Consider the following 9,961-nt stretch of genomic DNA (forward strand, 5'->3'; position numbering starts at 1 on the left):
CAAATCAAGGCTAAAACCTTAAACAAAAAATAGGGCAAAATATGAATGAAAAAGTAAAGTAAACAAACAATAACACATCAATACTTCACGAAATATAGTGTATATTAACTTACTTGGTAACAATTTCAGACAAGATTGAAAGAAAATCGACCAATTGACCAAACACTCCACGAAATCTAGAAAGCCTTTACTCCAAAAATGCAACTTACCCAAATCTACCCTTTAGTCTATCGATTAAACTTGCTAAAAGTTTTGAACTTTATAATCGATTACACCTTTTAGAATCGATGAGAGGTTTAGAGCAAAGCTTCATCGAGAAGTTTTAATCGATGTGAAGGTATGAAAATTGGCCCTGAAATTTTTATCCAGGTGACTTATATTTATCGAAGCGGCAAAATATTTATCTAGGTGGAAAAATATTTATCTAGGTTTCGTGCGCATGTAGACACGGTTGTAGTGATCGGAAAAAAAAGGTGTACACGTTGGATGAATAAACGAGTTCACAGGGGAGGGGATAATTAAAACGAAATGAAGTTTAGGTGTACATTGAATAAAAAGCTTCAAGTTTAGGAGGGTAATGAATACTTTTTCCTTTTTTTTTTTTTGGTTGGGGGATGCCTGGGGTGGGGGGGTCGTGGTCCATGGTGATAAAAAAATTCAATTGGAAATACTTTTTTGAAAACAATTTTTTTTTGGAGGGGGGTGGAAGGATTATCGGGGAGAGGGGGAGTGAAAATATAAAACTTTGAAATTGAAAATATTTTATAGAAATTGATGTTTATCAAAAAGAAATGTAATTTGAAGTTTGATGAGAGTTTTGGAAAATGTTTTCCTTAACTTTTGAAGGAAAGTCCTTTTCCTTAATTTTGAGAAAAATGAGTTTATTTGGAAAATATTTTCCAAAACTTTTATCCCAACCAAACATGAGAAAATTGGAAAACGTACCAAACACACCCTTAGTCATGTGAAAACTTTTTATCAGCAGCACCACTTTCTGGCTTGTATATTTTTGAATTTCATTTTCCTTGGAAAGATGGCAAGAGAGTTGATCATTCACTTTCCGCGGGTCTTTCCCAAGCCAGCAAAGAAGAAGGTAGTCTAGGACTACCCTAAGCCTAGAAGAGAAGTAGGTAGGACTTTCAGTTACAATATCTAGGTTGGGCAAGCCGCCTTTCGCCTTTCTAAATCCAATCAATTATCGGATTTCACCAAGCCAACTACCACTACCTGGGGATTTATAGATTCTCTCTAAGTATAGCATTAAGATTCCAAACTCCATGAAAGCAGGAGATTGATTAGCTATAGTCAAATATCGTGACGGTGATCAAACAGCATTGGCTACGATACTACATCCTCTGCTCCAGACCCCCAGATCGAAATGTTACGATTAACTCCGGTGCTGCTTGCTGTGGAGGTTGGGAGTATCTCAACTATGAATAAGAAGTCGAAGAAGCCCTAGATCCGCCTCTTACTTACCTACCTTCCCAGACTAGCTAGTCAGGGCGAAGCATTCTTAGCATTAGTAGTTTTGGCACGATAGACTCATGAGATGTGACCTCATGATGGGTCGGTGGGAATGGCTCGTTTCTTGCAGAGGATTTCAAATCACTAGCAAGCAGCTCCAACTTACTAATATAACAAGGTTAATGGTTATTTTACTCATTGTATGACTTCATCGACGGTTGGGGCACAACCATCATTCTCAACACTAGCAATATTAACAAATGAACCTGTTGTTTCGGTTGACTGTCTCCATGCCAACATCAGAGACCCCGACTTAAAGGTTTCTGATCTTTTCAGTCTTAGCAGTCAAAATACTTGGTAAAGAATAAGATGGTGATAGTATGGTCGTTACTACAATAGTCTAAACTACATTTGATGTTCTAAACATTAAAATTTGAAGTTGCAATTTTTGTTCACTCCACTCATGCCTATAAAAGGACAACTCTTTTCCTTTTCTGTTCATTTCTATTTAGCAATACATTTGAACATGTTTTTTTTCTCTTCCAATTATTTGGTTGGGGTGTGTGGTGTTGGTTGTATTATGTAAGGTATTTGTCAAATAGTACTGACTCCTATGAAATTCTATTTGGATGACACTTCTTTCTCTTGAATCACTGATTGTTGTCTAGTAAATAGGGGTTTTGATATTCTTTATAGTTGAGTTTTGAGTTTTTCATCTGGAGGATCAAGGGCTAATTTTGATGAGCCAGGGGTTGGCTGCCTTTCATCTCCATTGGAGAAGCAAGGGACAAATATCTATTAGTTTCTAAATGGTTATATTTTTTCAAAGATTTTTGTTGTAGTATGATTAAATTGGTTCATATCTAGTTGGATTTCAAGAAAAGGGTAGTGGTAGTGATAATGTCAAATTTGATGAAGATTCTTATGGTGGTAGTATAGATGGAGACGGCAAGAAGAGAGAGGTTATGAAATTTATATTTTTAATTATTAAAGTTTAATTTTATAATTTATTAGTTAAATAGCTTTACAAATATTTTTCATTCCTAATACATATTTTCATAGATAGGTATGATATATTGTCCATGTGTCTTCATTTTATTCATTACTTAGACACATCATTGGCGAGTATGTTACACTCTCCCAAATATTATTGTTGATCTGAGATGCGCCTAGTAGAGGTGTCTAAATGAAAGTTGGTGCAAACTTTATGTAGTCACGGATGGTTTTGTCCAAAGTTGGGTTTCTAACACCTTCCCTTAGTTCTTTAATATTTTACTTTGTGTTGTGTTAAATGGATGGTAATATTACCTATAAAAGGAATAAGGTTGGTGTCATGATGACCTTACTTTTTGGAAAATTAAGTAAATGAAGATTTTGTAGAATAACAAAGTAAAAATCTAATGCATGGAACTGGTTGGCTCAACACGATCTTACATAACCTAGTACAAATAGGACTAGCAGCCGAAAAATATGCAGGCATTGTGGAACTCTGAATCACATAAGGAAAAGGAACCACTATAACTTTAGAATTAGATACAAAGAAGTAAAGGTTGATATATATATATATATATATATATATTAGTCTTTGCGCACGTGCAACGCACGTGTACCCTATTAATTAATATTTCATTTTTTTAAAATGACACAAGTATAAAATATATAAATAAGGTATAAAGTAGAATTTTTAGAAAAATAATCATAAACTTGAAACAATGAAGGGTGACATGTATACTCCAAATTTTGTGAATTAATTGAAACGTCAAGTAATATTAACCTATTATCAAATATAGATATGAGAACCATATATTTATTCACCGATCATTCGTATTACATACACTTGTATTATATATATGCATGACTTTTCAATTTAATTGGTACCATAAAAGTGAGGTTCAACCATATTATTTTAATTGTTACCATAAAAGTGGCATTACTACGATGACTTTTTGAAAGTAATGTCTCTATGATCCTATACTATATGTTGACAGTAATAATTACATTTCTTAAAGGATGAAAAAGTTCGTCAAAGAACCAACAAAAATTGAAATCTCAAGATAAAAAATAGAAAACTATCACATAACGTATAAAATTGAGCAATACCTCGAGAATACATTTCAAAATTACTAAAAATAGTCAAAAAATAAATATAAAGAAACATTCAATGATACAACATATTAACAAGACCACACAAAAATAAAATAATAACTGTGTAAACCTCTTCTAGTCTAGATTGAAACCATAATGAGGCTAAGCATATCAAATATCTTAAAACCAATAAAAAAGTTGATATTCAAAGAATACATCAAAATCTAATATTAAGAAAAAAGAATCAAAAGCAAATAACACTAAAAAGATCACACAAAATTAACAAATTGTATTATAGATTCTTAGCACAATTTGATGAAAACAAGATCAAAAACTTAAAGAAAACATATTAAAAATACAATAAACAAAATCAAGATTAAATAAATAAAATAATAAAAAAGAAAAAACATAAAGATTCAATATGAATGAAATTACCTTTAGTGTCTATACTACTTCTTGTATATCTTTTCTCTATTAACAACAAAAGGTGATAAAGAAATAATCATTGACACAGTCCCAAGCCAAAATTAAATTGATTTTGATAAAGAAGAATTGATATACACATTTATTAAGAAAATACAACTTTTGGTCTTTCCTCTTCTTGTAACTATTTCCCAAAAGAATTTGAACCATTGTGTCTAGATGCATGAATTTAAATAAAAAAAGATTATCTAATATTAAATTAATTATATATTAATATTTATTTAGTTTTGAGATAAAATAAGGACAAAATAGTAATTCAACTTTTAAGTTGAGAGCTTCATGCTTATAATAATATATGATATATATATGTAAGGTTCTCCAAAAAGAAACTTGTGCACTTACATAGAGAGATACGAGTAGAACATTATCTTACTGTGAAAAGTCTCTTACTTAAGATTTGTTGAAGTACCTAAAAGAATTTGATTTGAGTAGTTTGTTAGGTTGTTGTAATTTATTAGTTGTGAATTCTAGTTAAGTTTGAACTTCGAGTTGGGGCCACTTGAAGATTCTGGAGAATATAAACATGGGATTTGTGTTCTTAGTCTATGAATTAGAGTTTATAAATCCTTAGGTTACATTAGTTTGTAATATTGTCTAGTTGTAAGTGTTATTCATAAAGGTTTGAAATTGAAATTGGTTGGCAATTACAAACGTGCTTACTTCATTTTCTCAGTCACATTTTTGGTAATTTTATTCGACAATCACTTTCATTCTTTTTTTCTAACTTTGACTTGAGCAGGTTGCTTGCATTCCTGGAGCACTATTCTTTGATATAGATGGAATAACAGATCGAACTACAAATGTGAGATATCTTTCATGCTAAGTTATTTCTCCTCTGGAAAGAGTGATTTGCTCGACATAATCTTTGCATATTACTAAACCTTCTCTGGTTTCAGTTTCTCTTCTACTATACCATTTTTTCCCAATATATGTTTCTACCTATACTGTAATAGATGCTTCAATTAGCCATCCTGCATGCTTTTGATATAGATTTTCATCACCTTTTATGATAGAAAAGCTTTGTTGATTTATCAGTTGCCACATATGTTGTCGTCCAAAGAAGCATTTGCAATCAAGAACAAAGATGAGGTTGTTGTATACGATGGCAAGGCCAGTTTTTCTTGCCGTGTAGAACTTTTCGGCATATCTTCTTTTTCCCTCTCTTCGTATTTTCTGATGTTGTGCATTTAATATTATATTGTTTTAATGTTTCTCTTAGATCCTTTAATGTGCAGGTTGGACCTACTACCTTCCACAACAAGTTTCAGCATCATCTTGTCTGAACTCTTGATCAGGTTGGTTTCCTTGATTCCTTTATGCCTACAGCACTTGGTGGTAGTTGCATGTAGCCATGTATCATGAAGCTCACTTTTTTTGGATAATTGACATTCAGACTGTATTCAAAATTCAATTGCTTAAAATTAGAATTTTTTTCAGAGAAAGGTAAGTGTAGTATTATATAGTCTCCAGCACAATGTCTATGCTAGGAACATTATTTACTGGTCAAAAAGAGAAACAAAAGGTTAAACATTAACAAACTACAAGTGGATTTCAATTTACTGGGTATTAGCTTGTGAGCTTGTTTGTTGATATTTGTTACCCTTAGTGCAACTTTGTTCTGCAAAAATCTACCATTAGTATTAGAACTATCACCATTGGAGGTTATTTTCTATAGAATACTTTGATCTGTTCGTGGATTCTGGTTATAGTTTGATGATTGTATGATAGTCCAATACTGGGAAAAAATGTGAACACAATCTTGTAACTTAACATAGGTCATCCAGAAAGATCGAATCTTTCAATATATTCTCCATAAATGTATGTATTTTCTTATCAGAATACTTCTAGCTTGGCTGTAGATATGGAGATATGATTTGTGTTTATTTTCAGGTTAAAAGGAGCATTCAAGACAGGACATATCAGCATATAGATGCTCGATGCAAATCTAGGTACTTCATCATATCTGCAAACACATATTTTAAAATGTGATTGACTAATATGCTAATCTATTTGCTCAACAAAACTCACATGATGACGAGAGTAGATTTTATTTTGAAGCAGTTACAACCCTTGTGGGTTTACTTTTAGATTTTTACTTCTCCATCCTAATTTACGCGACACATTAAGTCTGAAAATGTTTGGCACATGTTATGAATAATAGTGATGTTTAATTTGGACATCCTATACTCTAAGAGTTCAATTTCAAACGTAAATAATGAGGTTATGCTTTCATTTGCAACAGTTAGTTCAATATGCAAGTCAAATTGTCGTTGTGCCTTTTTGAATATGTCGTTTGATTAGAGTAATATCTTTTGGCATGTCTTTTCATCTATAGGGCCTTGTTGGATGCTTTCCTTATAAACAATTACTTCAATATGCTAGTCAAGAGAGGCTACTGTCTTGTTGTATGGTTAGAAAGGCCGGAGTAATAAATTTTGGAATTTCTTCCTATTTACATAGTTAGATTGCCGTTATATGAATATGTATTTCTTTCTTATGCTACATTTCCTAATGAGAATTTTGGCATAGCAAAATTGAACATTTTGTAATGTCTGCAAATGATGTACCTTAGTGAGCAGGAAAACATAGATAAACAAAATTAGTGGTTACCGTCGAGAAAGGATGAAATCTGAAAATGTTGCCATTATATCTTTCCTGACAATGCTCAAGTTTGCCACAGTCATGGACTCATGATTTATTAGGGATATCTCATTACATAATGTGAGAAATAGGCAAGTTGAATTGCTTATATCTGTTCTCTTTATACAACATACGCAATGTAGTTCCATGAGTGTTGTTTGGGGAGGGTAGAGTGTACGAAAAACTAATCCCTACCTTGAGAAGGTAGAGATATTGTTTCCGATAGACCCTCTGCTCATGTAAAATATTTTAAAGCAATTTAAAATGGAAAACAATAGTAAAGTAGACATTTCAAATAGGGAAAGCATTACTTAACATTCAAAAAAGAAAGAGTAGCAATAGCAAAATAATGTGACAATCGAGGTACCAGAAATAACAGACAGCGGTAGAAGTCATAGGCCAAGGAACTATGAGAACAGATACTAATACTACTAGAATGAGAGGAGAACAAGCACACTTCTCTACACTACCACCAGGCCTTTTGCAGGAAAGCGAGACAATACTTAATTACCTACTAATATTCTATCCTAATCCGTGATCTCCATAATTTCTATAAAAAGTCATGTCCTCGGTAAGCTAAAGATGTGCCATGTCATGTCCAATAACCTCTCTCTAATTCTTCTTTAGTATACCTCTCCATGAACCCACCATTGCCAACCTTTCATACCTCCTAAATAGAGTATTTGTGCATTTCCTCTTCACGTGTCTTAACCATTTTAGCCCCTTTTATCTTATCTTATCAACACAGGCCAATCAAATCCTAATCTTATCTCTCTTAATATGCCCAGGCATCGACCACAAATATTCATTTCCGCACTTCACATCTTCTGGACATGTGAGTTCTTAATTGATCAACACTCCGCCCCATACAATAGTCGGCCTAACCACCACTCAATAGAACTTGCCTTTAAGTTTTGGTGGTGTACTTTTATCACACAAGACTCTAGAGGTGATCCTCTTTTTCGTCCTTCAAACACCAATACGAAGTGTGAGATCATCGTTGATCTCTTATTCTTTTGGATTAAACAACAATAACAACATACTCATTGTAATCCCACAAAGTAGAGTCTTGGGAAGGTAGAGTGTACGGAGACTTTACCCCTACCTTGGAGTTAGAGAATCTATTTCCAATAGATCCCCGACTCAAGAAAGAATGGTTCTAAGTAGTATGAAATAGGAAATGACAGTAGTGAGAAACAACGACAAACCATTCTATACAGCGGCTACAATTGAATAATATGATAATTGTTGGAGAGTCCCACATTAGAGTAAAAAAGGATAGGTGGTTTAGTTATGGGTTTGAGGAATCCTCCATTTGAGCTATCTTTTTGGGTTTGAGATAAGGCTAAAGTTTAATTTAACATGGTATCAATCAATCCCAATTAATGTTTATCGATGATGAGTCCCTATAATAAATTTTCCATACACAAGATGTCTAGTCCTCGATGAAGAGTCCCAAGAGATCTTCTTCATCTTCTTCCTGATCTCCAAATGTATTACCAAAACTAGAAGCTTATGTTGGTTCATAAGAGTCTCGCCTGGATAACCTAGTCTTTACAAAGACCTTTATCATCTTTCTTAGGGAGAAAATAGTGTTTTTGTCTTAGTCTTACCCATTGTATTATGGAACTTAGCAAGTTCTCCTCTTCATTTGAGAAGCTCAAACTGGCTACCCCAACCTAAAGACTCCTGCAAAATCTAGAAGTGAGCCTTTTCATTTTTCCTGTTCCCAAAACCAAAACCTCTATGCACTTGTCATAGCCCCGTAAAGTTGACCCAATGTGTCCATTGAAATCTCCTCATATGAATAACTTCTTAGTGATCGGTATACCTTCCATTACCTTGTCCAAATCACTTCTTGTCCTCTTTCCCCAAGCCCGCAAGTGGTGTGTACGGACAAACGATGTTCGAAGTGCAACCTCCAATGACTAACTTAATCATAATCATCTTGTTGTTGATCTTCCAATCTTCTACCACTTGCTCTCTTAGCTCTTTAGCTATTAAGGATCCTGCTCTATTTGTATTCCATAAGACTACTAAGTATAAAAAGTTATACTTTCCCACATCAAACACTTTAGTGCCTACCCATTTGGTCTCCTAGGCACTAGCTACACTAATCTTCCTCTTTTTGAGAATCTTCACTAGCTTATGAACTTCCTCATTGAAGTCCCTATGTTCCAAGAGCCCACTCTCAACCTAAAAGATCCCATAACCCACTTACAATCCCTGACCCTAGCCTCTGTCCCCGACCGAGAAAATAACTAATCAAGGGCTTACATCAAAATGAGCAGGAATCAAAACTTAAGAGTAAAGACAAAGAAAGAATCTAATGACCAAAGTGAATAAGGCAGGAAATGAAGCACAACCGAGTAATAATCCAAGGACGAGTACAACTAATACGACAATAATGATAGCACTAAAGTCTGAGAGAACTATACATAAGAATCGCTAGGGAAGTATCAAAGCACAAGCAGGCAAGAATGTCTAATAAGAAAAGGATGATTTTACTCGGACAAAGACCCTAGATATTTGAAACTTCCTTTTGGGATGACCTGCTTATCAAGCCTCACTTCTACGCCAACCTTGTGTGTCTCATCACTGAACTTGCAATATAAGCACTCCTTTTGGGTACCACTCAACCCAAACCTTTAGACTCTAGGATTTCGTGTCCAAACTTCCAGCCTAACATTAACTCCATCGCGAGTCTCATCAATTAGTATTATGTCATTTGCAAATAATATTCACAATGGAACCTCTCCTTTGATATGACGCATCAAATCATCCAACACCAACGCAACTAGAAACTGGCTAAGAGCGGATCCCTGGTGAGACTCCATTATGACTTAGAAGTGTTCTAAGTCTTCTCCCAGTGTTCATACTGGCTGTTGGATATATTGTACATGTCTGAATCATTCTACTTTATGCCACCGATACACTTCTAACTCCCAAACACCAACATAGAACCTCTCTTGGGACTTTATCTAAGCCTTTTCTAGGTCAATGAACACCATAGGTATGTCGTTATTCAGATGAGCCCATAAACTCTATAAAATGCAAAACCTCAACTTATTCATGTAAGAAACTAAGGTGCATATGAAACTCTATAAAATGCAAAACCTCAACTTATTCATGTAAGAAACTAAGGTGCATATGATGCCAAGCATAATTATAACTATTGACCATGGAGAATTTGCTTCCAGTCATTGATATCATCTGGACTATCGAGTGTATCACAATAAAAGTTTCTCACAGTTGACAATGATAAAAACCATGTAGAGGTTATCTAGTT

General features: G+C 34.0%; 1 pseudogene; it reads left to right on the top strand.

Moving 5' to 3' along the window:
- Positions 1 to 1,666: 1,666 nt before the first annotated feature.
- On the top strand, positions 1,667 to 6,021 carry LOC112941652 (thiosulfate/3-mercaptopyruvate sulfurtransferase 1, mitochondrial-like; annotated as a pseudogene).
- The last annotated feature ends 3,940 nt before the right edge of the window (positions 6,022 to 9,961 follow it).

The sequence above is a fragment of the Solanum lycopersicum genome, chromosome 6 (assembly GCF_036512215.1).
Source record: "Solanum lycopersicum chromosome 6, SLM_r2.1".
Lineage (NCBI taxonomy): Eukaryota > Viridiplantae > Streptophyta > Magnoliopsida > Solanales > Solanaceae > Solanum > Solanum lycopersicum.